Below are 15,275 nucleotides of genomic sequence, written 5' to 3'. Positions count from 1 at the left end.
TCTGTCCGTCATTCCTTTTAAGGAAGGTTTTTTGTATACAATAAATGATGAAAAACCACTTAATTGAGCAGTTTAAAATAGGAGAAAACAGGAAAAAAATTTAAATTTAATTTTGAAACATAGTTTATCTTCAATTTCGACTCTTTAAAATTCAAAATTCAACCCACAAAAAAAGGAGAAAAACTAGCTAATTCGAATCTTTTTGAAAAAATTTAAAAAATAATTTATGGAACATCATTAGTCATTTTTCCTGATTAAGATTAATTTTAGAATTTTGATGACATGTTTTAAATAGGTTAAAATCCAATCTGCACTTTGTTAGAATATATAACAAATTGGACCAAGCTATATTTCTAAAGACAAATCATTATTTCTTCTAGATTTTCCAGAACAAAAAATTTAAAGGAAATTCAAAAGACTTTGAAATAAGATTTACATTTGATTCTAAAGATTTTCTAGATTTGCTAGAATAATTTTTTTGAATTTTAATCATAAGTTCGAAGAAATATTTCACAAATATTAATCGTCAAAAAAAACAGAAGCTAAAATGAAGAATTAAATTAAAATATATTTATTATTCTTTCCAATAAAAAACAATTACTTAAACATTGATATTGTCAGGAAAGAAAAGGAAGGAATTTAAAAAGGAATATGTGTTTGAAAATCCAAAAATCATTTTTAAGGTTCTGAAATTGTCTTTCTGAAAGTTATAAGAAGCAAAGTAAAAAAAATAAATGAATTTATTTAAACAAATTCTATTTGAGTTTTGTCTCTCTTAGGATTAAAAATGTCAAGCAAAGCGAGACCAGCTTGCTAGTAAATAAATAACATTTTTAAAATAGAGGCACCTCACTGGTAAGTGCTGCTATTTGAGCTATTTTTAGAAGAGGCCAGCGGGCGACTCATCTGGTCCTTACGGGCGACCTGGTGCCCGCCTTGGTGACCCCTGCTCTATATCAACTTGAGGTTGATATAAAGCCAAACAAGTAAGGTTTTATGCCTTTTCTGTGAAAGACAACTTTGTTTTTTAAAAGTGAAATATGCAGTATTTAGATGGATAGTACTTTATTGATTCCTTCAGGAGAGTTCCTTTATTTAGCAATTAAAGCCCTCAAAGATCAATAATGCAGGACACCATTGATTTTAATTATTTAATATTTTTGAGTAATCACAGTGAAAAGTTAAATAAAATCCTACTAAATATATTTGAGATCTGAATGGTTCCCCACTCATAAAGTGATACATTTTTATTATTTTTTTACTTTTAACACTTAAATTTCAAGATCAACTTCGGATATATCTGTCGATTTTAAGTTTGAACTATTATTTTGTTTGTTTTATGCTCTTTTGTCAAAACTTTGATATTCTTATATGGCAACCACACAACATTTTTCCCACATAAAACATTTTAAAGTGATCATTTTTAAGTAATAATTCATTATAACATAGATTTTTTTGTACTTTTTTTTTTTTTTGAGCAATGGAAAAAAAAGAAAAAGACAAAAGGAAAAAAAAACTGCCTGCATGGCAGCTTTGTGTCAACATTGAATTTTTTCTCATTAGACTTCACCTCATTCCACTTTTTTAAAATGTTTATTTTTTATTTTTGCAATACAATCCATTTTGGATTTTTTGCAGAATGTGTGGGGAGCTGGTAAACAATTAGCTGCGGGCCGCACTTTGGACACCCCTGTCTTATGTTAACGGCTCGGTTTTGACCCATGTCTTAAATCAGCTGTAAAATACACTTAAAAGAATGATCTATCATCCAATTTGTTTCTCATCTCTTGGTTACCTTGTTAGGCTTCTTTATCCATGAAAATATTACTTTTAATAGTTTTGGTGTGGACCATTGGGCCTTTTTTTTGTCAGTGGACGCCTAGATTTCAATAAAACAAATGGTAAATGAACCTCAAGAGAATCGTCTAAATAAATAAAAGGTTGTTGTGTTAGCTGACTATTACTGAGGGCTATTAGAACACATCTCGTATTTATTTGTTCATTTTCATAATTTTATGCTGTACATGTTTTTGTACTGGATAAGAAGATAAAATGAGAATCTCCTAAAGCTCACATGATTGGGAGAGGAGCTGGCTGTCAGCGTGTTCAGTTCTGCCTCTAATTATTGCTTGATAAGCCTATAACTGGGTCAAAACTGACCCTAACAACACCAAGGTCATAATTTCAACTAAAACATTTTATAATTAAGTGAGAAAAAAATAACTTTGTTTTGTTGAAATAGAAGTTCCTGACAAAGTCAAAAAGCCTTGATGCAAAAAATACATTTATGTGGTTCTTTTATAGATTTAAACACTAAAACGGGTCGAAGGGCAAGGAAAAACTCAAGCCAATGGGACGATGAAAAACCTTGGAGAGGACAGCAGATGTGAGGACGTTGAGTGGATCTAGCACGGGGGTCGGCAACCCGCGGCTCTTTAGCGCCGCCCTAGTCGCTCTCTGGAGCTTTTTCAAAAATGTATGAAAAATGGAAAAGGATTAGGAAAAAAATGTAAAAAACATATTTGTTGTTTTAATATAGTTTCTGCAGGAGGACAAACATGACACAAACCTCCCTAATTGTTATAAAGCACACTGTTTATATTAAACATGCTTCACTGATTCCAGTATTTGGCGAGCGCCGTTTTGTCCTACTCATTTTGGCGGTCCTTGAACTCACCGTAGTTTGTTTACATGTACAACTTTCTCTGACTTTCTAAGACGTGTTTTATGCCACTTCTTTTTCTGTCTCATTTTGTCCACCAAACTTTTAATGTTGTGCCTAAATGCACAAAGGTGAGTTTTGTTGATGTTATTGACTTGTGTGGAGTGCTAATCAGACATATTTGCTCACTGCATGACTGCAAGCTAATCAATGCTAACATGCTTTTTAGGCTAGCTGTATGTACACATTGCATCATTATGCCTCATTTGTAGCTATATTTGAGCTCATTTTGGTTTCCTTTAAGTCCCCTTAATTCAATTTATATCTCATGACACACTATCTGTATGTAATATGGCTTTTATTCTTTTGCGGCTCCAGACAGATTTGTTTTTGTATTTTTGGTCCAATATGGCTCTTTCAACATTTTAGGTTTAGACCCCTGATCTAGCATAATATTGTGAGAAAACTAAAGTGTCCAGTTAAAAACAAACTATGAATTCAGCCAATAGCAAAGTACTGCCTACGATGTTTTCTATTAAGCAGCACGGACAATAAAGAGAAGAGACAAGAAATAAGATTTATTGACGTTACTCTTCTTAAAATAGCTTAATGCCGGGTTGATCTTGTTAAGGCTCAAATGCAGTGGAAGTAGAGCAAATAGAGCAAAAACTGCACAAACTGGTGCTTAGGGGCATTTAAGTGCATATAGGTACAAACATTTACTATACTGAGGCCTGAGCTGGGAACTCTATGCAGAACTTTAAATAGTTTGTGTTAACAGAACCACAATTTATAACACTTAAGAAAATCTAGCTGCGTTAGACGAGTCGTATAAGGTCTTTATTTGAAGATGTCAAGATCACTTATCGTTCTGTATGATCAAAGCCATTTTTGAATAAGATGTCTGGGTCCACTAGACCTGGGACTAATAGAAGTGTGGAAATTGATGTTCTGTGTATCACACACACACACACACACACACACACACACACACACACACACACACACACACACACACACACACACACACACACACACACACACACACACACACACAGCAGGCCTAGACACGGGGAAAACAGAGTGTATACGTACAGAGAACATCAGAGGGTCAAATGTGCGAGAAAATGAGAGCAGACAGTGTTGACAAAAAATGTTGCAACCTTGTATGGGAACTGCCGCTGCACGATGCAGAAACTGGCAGAGAAATTTTCCGTGCAACGTTCATATTGTTGTCACAAGGCCAGCGTTTGTGGATCTGATGGACCCGTTGCATTTGTGGCTTTTAATGCCTCACAATAAAACACTTTTATGTTAAAATACTAAACAGATGTTTATTGGGATAAGGTAAACATCTATTTATTGGCATAAGGTAAACATCTGTTAAGTATTTTAACATAATAGTGTTTGATTGTGAAGCATTAAAAGCCACAAAATGCAACGGGTCCATCAGACCCACAAATTCTGGCTGAGTAACAACAATATGAACGTTGCACGGAAAATTTCTCTGCCAGTTTCTGCATCCCACAGGGATTCTTCTTTCGTGTTTCTGCACCTGCGGTTCCCACACAAGGTTGCAACATTGTTTGTCAACACTCTCTGCTCTCATTTTCTCGCACATTTAACTCTCTCATGTTCATCAGAGAGTCAAATATGAACAATATGAACCTTACACAAGGGATAAACTCACACACAGACAAATAAATGAAGGGCACACGTAGTCAACAGCCATATGTGTCACACCAGTGGGGGCCGCACAAACAACGCCAACACTGTCATAAACATGTGCCATATTGTGAAACCACACAAAACAAGAATGACAAACACATTTTGTGAGAATACTTGCACCGCAACACAACAGAACAAATACCCAGAATTCCCCGCAATACCAACTCTTCTGGGATGCTACAATACCAACATTATTACCAGCATTATTCACTAGAATTAGGGTATTCTCAGTACTTTGCCATCTTTTAGCAGCCAAAAAAGCAAGAGTTAAATTACACGTAGGTGGAAAGCTGCATTCCTTGCCTGTTTGAACAGGTGAGTGTGTGCCATCTATTATGCAAGTGTGTACACATGTGTGTGTGTTTGACAGGAAGCTTGTGCAAGTTTTTTTAATCATACAAATTATTCCCTTCGGCAATGTTTGACTCCACAAAATAAAATGTCTAAATTTGCGTGATGCAAATGTTTGCCGTGATCTTTTAATCCTAATTATAATAATCATAGCTTAGATAGGCTCCATGTCCCTAATGTGTGAATGTTGTCTGTCTATCTGTGTTGGCCCTGCGATGAGGGGGCCACTTGTCCAGGGTGTACACCGCCTTCTGCCCAAATGTTTGCCGTGATCTTTTAATCCTAATTATAATAATCATAGCTTAGATAGGCTCCATGTCCCTAATGTGTGAATGTTGTCTGTCTATCTGTGTTGGCCCTGCGATGAGGGGGCCACTTGTCCAGGGTGTACACCGCCTTCTGCCCAAATGTTTGCCGTGATCTTTTAATCCTAATTATAATAATCATAGCTTAGATAGGCTCCATGTCCCTAATGTGTGAATGTTGTCTGCCTATCTGTGTTGGCCCTGTGATGAGGGGGCCACTTGTCCAGGGTGTACACCGCCTTCTGCCCAAATGTTTGCCGTGATCTTTTAATCCTAATTATAATAATCATAGCTTAGATAAGCTCCATGTCCCTAATGTGTGAATGTTGTCTGTCTATCTGTGTTGGCCCTGCGATGAGGGGGCGACTTGTCCAGGGTGTACCCCCCCTTCCTCCCGCTTGTAGCTGAGATAGGCTCCAGCACCCACCCACCCCCCACAACCCCAAAAGGGACAAGCAGTAGAAAACGGATGGATGGATGGATGGATTATGAGCGAGAAACTTTGTCATTATTCAGCTACAATACAGTGGTTGTACATCACTACCAGTAATATGTTAGTCAACTGACAACTATCCATCCATCCATCCATCCATTTTTCTACCGTTTGTCCCTTTCAGGGTTGCGGGGGTGCCACCTCATCACAGGGCCAACACAGATAGACACCATACACACACACTAGGGACCATTTAGTGTTGTCAATCAACCTATCCCCAGGTGTATGTCTTTGGAGGTGGGAGGGGCCTATCCCCAGGTGCATGTCTTTGGAGGTGGGAGGGGTCTATCCCCAGGTGCATGTCTTTGGAGGTGGGAGGGGCCTATTCCTCGGTGCATGTCTTTGGAGGTGGGAGGGGCCTATCCCCAGGTGCATGTCTTTGGAGGTGGGAGGGGCCTATCCCCAGGTGTATGTCTTTGGAGGTGGGAGGGGCCTATCCCCAGGTGCATGTCTTTGGAGGTGGGAGGAAGCCGGAGTACCTGGAGGACCAACTAAACAAAACTATTCATAACTGTCTTTTAATTGAAGATTTTGTAAAAATGTATCCATTATTAGTGCCTAATATTGTGAGTTGTGAAAGTATTAATCATTTACATCCATCCATTCATTTTCTACCGCTTGTCCCTTTTGGGGTTGCGGGGGGTGCTGGAGCCTATCTCAGCTGCATTTGGGCGGAAGGCGGGGTACATCCTGGAAAAGTCGCCACCTCATCACAGGGCCAACACAGATAGACGGACAACATTCACACACTAGGGACCATTTAGTGTTGCCAATCAACCTTTTCCCAGGTGCATGTCTTTGGAGGTGGGAGGGGCCTATCCCCAGGTGCATGTCTGTGGAGGTGGGAGGGGCCTATCCCCAGGTGCATGTCTTTGGAGGTGGGAGGGGCCTATCCCCAGGTGCATGTCTTTGGAGGTGGGAGGGGCCTATCCCCAGGTGCATGTCTTTGGAGGTGGGAGGGGCCTATCCCCAGGTGCATGTCTTTGGAGGTGGGAGGAAGCCGGACTACCCAGGGGAACCCACGCAGTCACGGGGAGAACATCCAAACTCCACACAGGAAGATCCAGAGCCTGGGATTGAACTCAGGACTACTCAGGACCTTTGTATTGTGAGGCACATGCACTAACCCCTCTTCCACTGTGCTGCCCCAGTCACATAGAGCTTACTAAAGTTGTAATAAAGTTATGTTGACTTGAGTGGATATTTGCTGTGCTGGTCACCAGGGGGGGTGGTGAGGTCTCATGACTGTATGTCCATGCAGTTAACCTTCATGTAAGTGACTGTGTGGAGCAGATAAAGTGAGGGGCGTCACCTCCTGGGTGATTTTTGCAGATTGGTGTAATAACGAAAGTCCTGAAGTATAGGGAAAGTAATGCAGGGCTCTGCGTTGTGTGTGAGCTGCGTGTTGCAGCTTGTGGGGGCAGGATGTGATTCACTTCATGATGGACTGACCTAACAGAGGGCGTCCCACAAGGGAGCAGACTGAACAAGGAGCAACAAGCGAGGAGGCGAGGAATAGTATTCATTTGACATACATTGCATCCTGTCAAGGTCAGTGAGCCCTCATCTATTTGAAGGAAATGATCCATAGCTTAACTCTTTATTTGGTTTCTTTTAAACACAGAACATATTGTATTATTTATCTAATTATTATTGGGGTGATTTTCCTTTCATATTTTGCAATATTTGTTGTTTTGTCCTTTATTTATAAGCGTACATATTAGTGCAGGGCTGTCCAAACAGAACTTTCACACAAATACATATGTAATTGCTTTGTAGATGTCAGAAAACAGCGGGAAGCAGGGTGCAGGTAAAAAGGTGTCTAATGGTTAACCCAAAAATAAACAAAAGGTGAGTGCCCCTAAGAAAAGGCATTGAAGCTTAGGGAAGGCTATGCAGAAACAAACTAAAACTAAACAAAAACAGAATGCTGGAGGACAGCAAAGACTTGCTGTGGAGCAAAGACAGCGTCCACAAAGTACATCCCAACATGACATGACGATCAACAATGTCCCCACAAAGAAGGATAAAAACAACTGAAATATTCTTGATTGCTAAAACAAAGCAGGTGTGGGGAATAGTGGTCAAGGAAGACATGAAACTGCTACAGGAAAATTGCAAATAAAGAGAAAAAGCCACCAAAGTAGGAGCGCAAGAGAAGAACTAAAACACGACACACAGGAAAACAGCAAAAAACGTCAAAGTACTGTAAGTCTCAGCCGGGACTGGGCCTAAGTTCTTTGTGGACTCAAACAACATTTGGTTTGTGGTTTTGGTCTTTAATATTTAATATTATTTTTGGGGTGACACATTTCCAGAAAGCTAAGGATCTCTTCACGATTAGTCTTATGTTGTATATCGCAGAGAACCAGCATCCTCTCCAGCAGCGTTTTTCAACCACTAGTGTGCCGTGAGATACAGTTTGGTGTGCCGTGGGAGATTATGTCCTTTCACCGATTGGGGGTAAAAATACTTTTTGCAAAGAAGTAATTATAGTCTGCAAATAATGTGCCGTTGTTGAGTGTCGGTGCTGTCTAGAGCTCAGCAGCGTAACCGTGTGATACTCTTCCATATCACTAGGTGGCAGCAGGTGGCTAATTGCTTTGTCGATATCGGGAACATGGTTAGTCGTGATCACAATATGGGGGAGGCAGTGTGCAGGTAAAAAGGTGTCTAATGCTAAAACCAAAAATAAACAAAAAGTGAGGGCCCCTAAGAAAAGGCATTGAAGCTCATGGAAGGAAACTAACACATTTTGGCTGTAATAATCAAAAGGAACTGGGAATTTAAAAAAATATACAGCATAAAGTGGCAATAAATATGTCGATAATGAAAAAAGCTAAATATGTTCTGGACCAAAAATCACTGCGTATTCTCTACTGCTTGCTAGTGTTACCATATCGGAGTTATTGTGCAGAAATATGGGGAAATAAGTACAAAAGTATACTTATTTACTTAGCATGTTACACAAATAAAGATCAGTTAGAATGAGAGGATGAGCTTCCCTTCTTAGGCTGCTGCCCCCGCGACCCGACCTCGGATAAGTGGAAGAAGATGGATGGATGGATGGATGGATGTTTGACAGGCCATCATTAAATCACTTTAAGGATACGCCGATTCATGGATGGTTTTACTTGCGTGGCTCCACTTCAACTGCATCTCCTCCCTGTCAGCCATGTTTAGTTTTCAGCACTTTCGTATGGAGTCTACTGACAGATGTAAGTGTCAACTATTAAGATACTTTGTATTAGAATTGGTAACAACATGGATGGCTGTCCACAGTTGGGACCCGGGGTGGATCGCGCTGCTGACCCGTCTTAGCTCGGGATGGTCTCCTGCTGGCCCCACTATGGACTGGACTCCCACTATTATGTTAGATCCACTATGGACAGGACTCTCACTATTATGTTGGATCCACTATGGACTGGACTCTCACTATTATGTTAGATCCACTTTGGACTGGACTCTCACTATTATGTTAGATCCACTATGGACTGGACTCTCACTATTATGTTAGATCCACTATGGACTGGACTCTCACTATTATGTTGGATCCACTATGGACTGGACTTTCACTATTATGTTAGATCCACTATGGACTGGACTCTCACTATTATGTTAGATCCACTATGGACTGGACTCTCACTATTATGTTGGATCCACTATGGACTGGACTTTCACTATTATGTTAGATCCACTATGGACTGGACTCTCACTATTATGTTAGATCCACTATGGACTGGACTCTCACTATTATGTTGGATCCACTATGGACTGGACTCTCAATATTATGTTAGATCCACTATGGACTGGACTCTCAAACTATTATGTTAGATCCACTATGGACTGGACTCTCACTATTATGTTAGATCCACTATGGACTGGACTCTCACTATTATGTTGGATCCACTATGGACTGGACTCTCACTATTATGTTAGATCCACTATGGACTGGACTCTCACTATTATGTTAGATCCACTATGGACTGGACTCTCACTATTATGTTAGATCCACTATGGACTGGACTCTCACTATTATGTTGGATCCACTATGGACTGGACTCTCACTATTATGTTAGATCCACTATGGACTGGACTCTCACTATTATGTTGGATCCACTATGGACTGGACTCTCACTATTATGTTAGATCCACTATGGACTGGACTCTCACTATTATGTTAGATCCACTATGGACTGGACTCTCACTATTATGTTTGATCCACTATGGACTGGACTCTCACTATTATGTTAGATCCACTATGGGCTGGACTCTCACTATTATGTTAGATCTACTATGGACTGGACTCTCACTATTATGTTAGATCCACTATGGACTGGACTTTCACAATATTATGTTAAGATCCACTACAGACTGGACTTTCACAATATTATGTTAGATCCACTACGGACTGGACTTTCACAATATTATGTTAGATCCACTATGGACTGGACTCCCACTATTATGTTAGATCCACTATGGACTGGACTCTCACACTATTATGTTAGATCCACTATGGACTGGACTCTCACTATTATGTTAGATCCACTATGGACTGGACTCTCACACTATTATGTTAGATCCACTATGGACTGGACTCTCACTATTATGTTAGATCCACTATGGACTGGACTTTCACAATATTATGTTAGATCCACTACGGACTGGACTTTCACAATATTATGTTAGATCCACTACGGACTGGACTTTCACAATATTATGTTAGATCCACTATGGACTGGACTTTCACAATATTATGTTAGATCCACTATGGACTGGACTTTCACAATATTATGTTAAGATCCACTACAGACTGGACTTTCACAGTATTATGTTAGATCCACTACGGACTGGACTTTCACAATATTATGTTAGATCCACTATGGACTGGACTCTCACTATTATGTTAGATCCACTACGGACTGGACTTTCACAATATTATGTTAGATCCACTATGGACTGGACTTTCACAATATTATGTTAGATCCACTATGGACTGGACTTTCACAATATTATGTTAAGATCCACTACAGACTGGACTTTCACAGTATTATGTTAGATCCACTACGGACTGGACTTTCACAATATTATGTTAGATCCACTATGGACTGGACTCTCACTATTATGTTAGATCCACTACGGACTAGAGTCTCACTATTATGTTAGATCCACTATGGACTGGACTCTCACAATATTATGTTAGATCCACTACGGACTGGACTTTCACAATATTATGTTAGATCCACTACGGACTGGACTTTCACAATATTATGCTAGACTCACTCGACGTCCATTGCATCCGGCCCCCCTTAGAGGGGGGAGTGACCCACATCTGCGGTCCTCTCCAAGGTTTTTCATAGTTATTCACATTGACATCCCACTGGGTTGTGAGTTTTTCCTTACCCTTATGTGGGCTCTGAACCGAGGATGTCGTTGTGGCTTGTGCAGCCCTTTGAGACAGTTGTGACTTAGGACTATATAAATAAACATTGATTGATGAATGTACGAGTACAGTATGAGCCAGTCTACCCCACCACCAGAGGATAGGGATGTCGGACTACAATGGTGGACTCGGGCAAGGCTCTTTGGATAACCTTCTACCACAGACCTGGGCAATTATTTTGACTCGGGGGGCCAAATGTAAAGGAAAAATGTGTCTGGGGGCTGGTATATCTGTTTTTAGGAAAACAAATGATTGAAACTTTGATTGATGGATTGATCGACTAATACAAAACTTCAGGATAATGTCTGATTGAATGCTAAAGACCGCCTTAAAAAAAACGTAATGGAATTCAAATTGTTCTTACTGAATGAGACACCCAGCATGTACGTTTGAATAAAGAATGTGGGATTTCTAATACTGACTTTGAAGGATAAAACACTGAATATTGACAAGATATGACATATTTTACAATCAAGCGTAAACGCAACAAAAATGCAACACAAACAGCGAAATATGAACGCGAAGGGTAAAAAACCCCAAATCCCACCTACAATCACTAACTTTTACAACGTTGTAGTAAAAATCTACTTCCGCGCATTTCAGGCTGGCCACTCTGGAAACACTCTGTGGAAACACTCCCCACCCACACTGCTTGGTGCCTGGTCTGCGCTGCTGGGATTTTATTTACCATAGTAACTAAATACATTACTATAGTAACTAATTAGATTATTATAGTAACTAGTATATCACGCAACATTACTATAGTAACTAATTAGATTATTATAGTAATTAGTATATCACGCAACATTACTATAGTAACTAATTAGATTATTATAGTAACTAGTATATCACGCAACATTACTATAGTAACTAGATTATTATAGTAACTAGTATATCACGCAACATTACTATAGTAACTAATTAGATTATTATAGTAACTAGTATATCACGCAACATTACTATAGTAACTAGATTATTATAGTAACTAGTATATCACGCAACATTACTATAGTAACTAATTAGATTATTATAGTAACTAGTATATCACGCAACATTACTATAGTAACTAATTAGATTATTATAGTAATCAGTATATCACGCAACATTACTATAGTAACTAATTAGATTATTATAGTAACTAGTATATCACGCAACATTACTATAGTAACTAATTAGATTATTATAGTAACTAGTATATCACGCAACATTACTATAGTAACTAATTAGATTATTATAGTAACTAGTATATCACGCAACATTACTATAGTAACTAATTAGATTATTATAGTAACTAGTATATCATGCAACATTACTATAGTAACTAGATTATTATAGTAACTAGTATATCACGCAACATTACTATAGTAACTAATTAGATTATTATAGTAACTAGTATATCACGCAACATTACTATAGTAACTAGTATATCACGCAACATTACTATAGTAACTAATTAGATTATTATAGTAACTAGTATATCACGCAACATTACTATAGTAACTAATTAGATTATTATAGTAACTAGTATATCACGCAACATTACTATAGTAACTAGATTATTATAGTAACTAGTATATCACGCAACATTACTATAGTAACTAATTAGATTATTATAGTAACTAGTATATCACGCAACATTACTATAGTAACTAATTAGATTATTATAGTAACTAGTATATCACGCAACAGCGCAGACTTCAACCATTGAAGTACTTTGTAAAGTTCAAGACTTACGGTCATTTTGAAAGCACTTTCCATTTTAGAGATCTAAAAAAAACTATTTGGGAATGTCCGGCGGGCCAGATTGAAAAGCTTGACGGGCCGCATGTGGCCCCCGGGCCTTCATTTGCCCAGGTCTGCTCTATCATACATGGAGCTATCCACAGACCTCACATGTTGGAAAAAACATTGGTTGTGCAAAATTCCAAATGGTTCGTTTGGAGGAAGTATGAGGGAAGGATTGTGTCATAAATACCTTTGCAATGCCTCCTTGCTTGGTTTTCCAAATTTTTGGGCCTGATCCCAAATACACAAAAAAAACTTGTCAATTGGTAGGAAAAGTTGGTTTCGCATACGAGGTTCCCGTTAATATTCTATACTACAGTGTTTTTCAACCACTGGTGTGCCGTGAGAGATTATCTAATTTCACCTATTTGGTGTCAAAATATTTTTTGCAAAGAAGTAATTATAGTCTGGAAATATTGTGCCGTTGTTGAGTGTCGGTGCTGTCTAGAGCTCGGCAGAGTAACAATGTCATACTCTTCCATATCACAAGGTGGCAGCAGGTAGCTTTGTAGATGTCGTGACCACACTATGTGGGAGGCAGTGTGCAGGTAAAAAGGTGTCTAATGCTAAAACCAAAAATAAACCAAAGATGAGTGCCCCTAAGAAAAGGCAATGAAGCTTAGGGAAGACTATGCAGAATGAAACTAACACAGAACTAGCTACAAAGTAAATAAAAACAGAATGCTGGACGACAGCAAAGACTTTCAGTGTGTTGAGCAAAGACGTCGTCTACGAAGAACATCCGAACATGACATGACAATCAACAATGTCCCCAAAAAGACGGAGAGCAGCAAGTGAGATAATCTTGATTGGTAAAACAAAGCAGGTGCGGGTAGTAGCACTTAAAGAAGACATGAAACTACTAAGGGGAAATACCCACAAAACAGGAAAAGTCACCAAAGTAGGAGTGCAAGACAAGAACTAAAACTTCAAATATGCCAGGGTGTGATGTGACAGGTGGTGACAGTACACCTACTTTGAGACAAGAGCTATAGTGATGCATGCTCGGTTATGGTTTGAATTCAAATCCAACAATTGCGACAACAACTTTTTATTGTCAAAATCGGCTGCTGAGTTTCATCCTGCTGGTGGCGTGCCTCCGCATTTTTTCAATGAAAAAAAATATGCCTTGGCTCAAAAAAGGTTGAAAAACATGGCTATAGTACACGCTAAGGCCATGATTCTGTTTCATAGCACCGACTTGTCCAGGTTGTGCTGAGTCGTCCTCGTTGAATTTAACGGGAAGTGTTGCTGAGACGTGTTCTAGCACGCTGAGCTGCAGGCTCTTTGGGAATATTTGCGCAGCAGCGTCAGGCTGTTTGTGCACCTTTATCGGTGGAACTGTTTGCTATAGTTTTGTTACCTTTTTCCAAATACATTTTCAACCAGACAAACTATGTTTGAGAACCCGTGCAATGAAAACAAAAGGCTTTCATCTGGACCATGTGGTCTACATTTTATATTCCTTATTCCTAATGGGGTAAATGAATCTAAGGTAAAGGTATCTGATTGCTAAAACCAAAAATACCGGTAAACAAAAGGTGAGTGCCCCTCAGAAAAGGCATTGAAGCTTAGGGAACAAAACTAAAACTGAACTGGCTCCAAAGTAAACAAAAACAGAATGCTGGACGACAGCAAAGACTTACTGTGCAGCAAAGACAGCGTCCACAATGTACATCCGAACATGACATGACAACCAACAATGTCCCCACAAAGAAGGATAGCAACAACTGAAATATTCTTGATCGCTAAAACAAAGCAGTTGCGGGGAATAGCGCTCAAGGAAGACATGAAACTTCTCCGGGAAAATACCAACAAAACAGGATAAGTCACCAGGATACGTAAGTCAAGAACTAAAACACTACACTCAGGAAAACAGCAAAAAACTCAAAATAAGTCAGGTGTGATGTAACAGGCGGTGACAGTACACCTACTTTGAGACAAGAGCTATAGTGATGCATGTTTGGTTATAGCTTAAAGTCATATCTGACAATTGTGACAACGACTTTTTATTGTCAATATCGGCTGCTGAGTTTCATTTTTTAAAGATTTCTGCTGGTGGTGAGCCTCCGGATTTTTCAAATGGAAAAAAATGTGCCTTGACTCAAAAAAAGGTTGAAAACCACGGCATTAGAGGATGAATTTGAGAACACAGAGTTGATGGACAGTTGCGATAGCCAATCAGAACACAAGTTGTTGACAGTAGCCTACCTAGGCAGCCTGTGATTGGACACTCACTTGTCATTCCAAAGTAAGTATCCATTCACAAGTTTCAATTTAGCAGGAGGTGGGAAGTGTGGCGCCATAGCCAGACCGGGATAGCAGAGAAAGCGAGCAACACGTTGATTAGGTGGCTGATATATACTTGCAAGACCATTTTCAAGATTTCAAGAGAAACTACATCTTGTGACACGAAGTCGGCCAACCCCGGAAGCTAGCGCAGCTGTTCTAGCGACAAAATGCTTGCCATTTCTACTGGAATAAGCCGACGACGAGGGGTACCACTGG

General features: G+C 39.2%; 1 protein-coding gene across 1 annotated transcript in view; it reads left to right on the top strand.

Moving 5' to 3' along the window:
- The first annotated feature begins 6,921 nt into the window (after positions 1 to 6,921).
- The window catches only part of ltb4r2b (leukotriene B4 receptor 2b), a 25,595-nt gene continuing 17,241 nt past the window's right edge, over positions 6,922 to 15,275 (top strand). The window contains exon 1 of the mRNA XM_061919568.1: positions 6,922 to 7,090. The gene's annotated coding sequence lies outside the window, so the exon portion shown is untranslated. The remainder of the gene's footprint in view (positions 7,091 to 15,275) is intronic.

The sequence above is a fragment of the Nerophis ophidion genome, linkage group LG14 (genome assembly GCF_033978795.1).
Source record: "Nerophis ophidion isolate RoL-2023_Sa linkage group LG14, RoL_Noph_v1.0, whole genome shotgun sequence".
Lineage (NCBI taxonomy): Eukaryota > Metazoa > Chordata > Actinopteri > Syngnathiformes > Syngnathidae > Nerophis > Nerophis ophidion.
Note: the sequence above shows the minus strand (reverse complement) of the source record. Positions and strands in the feature narration are given on the sequence as shown.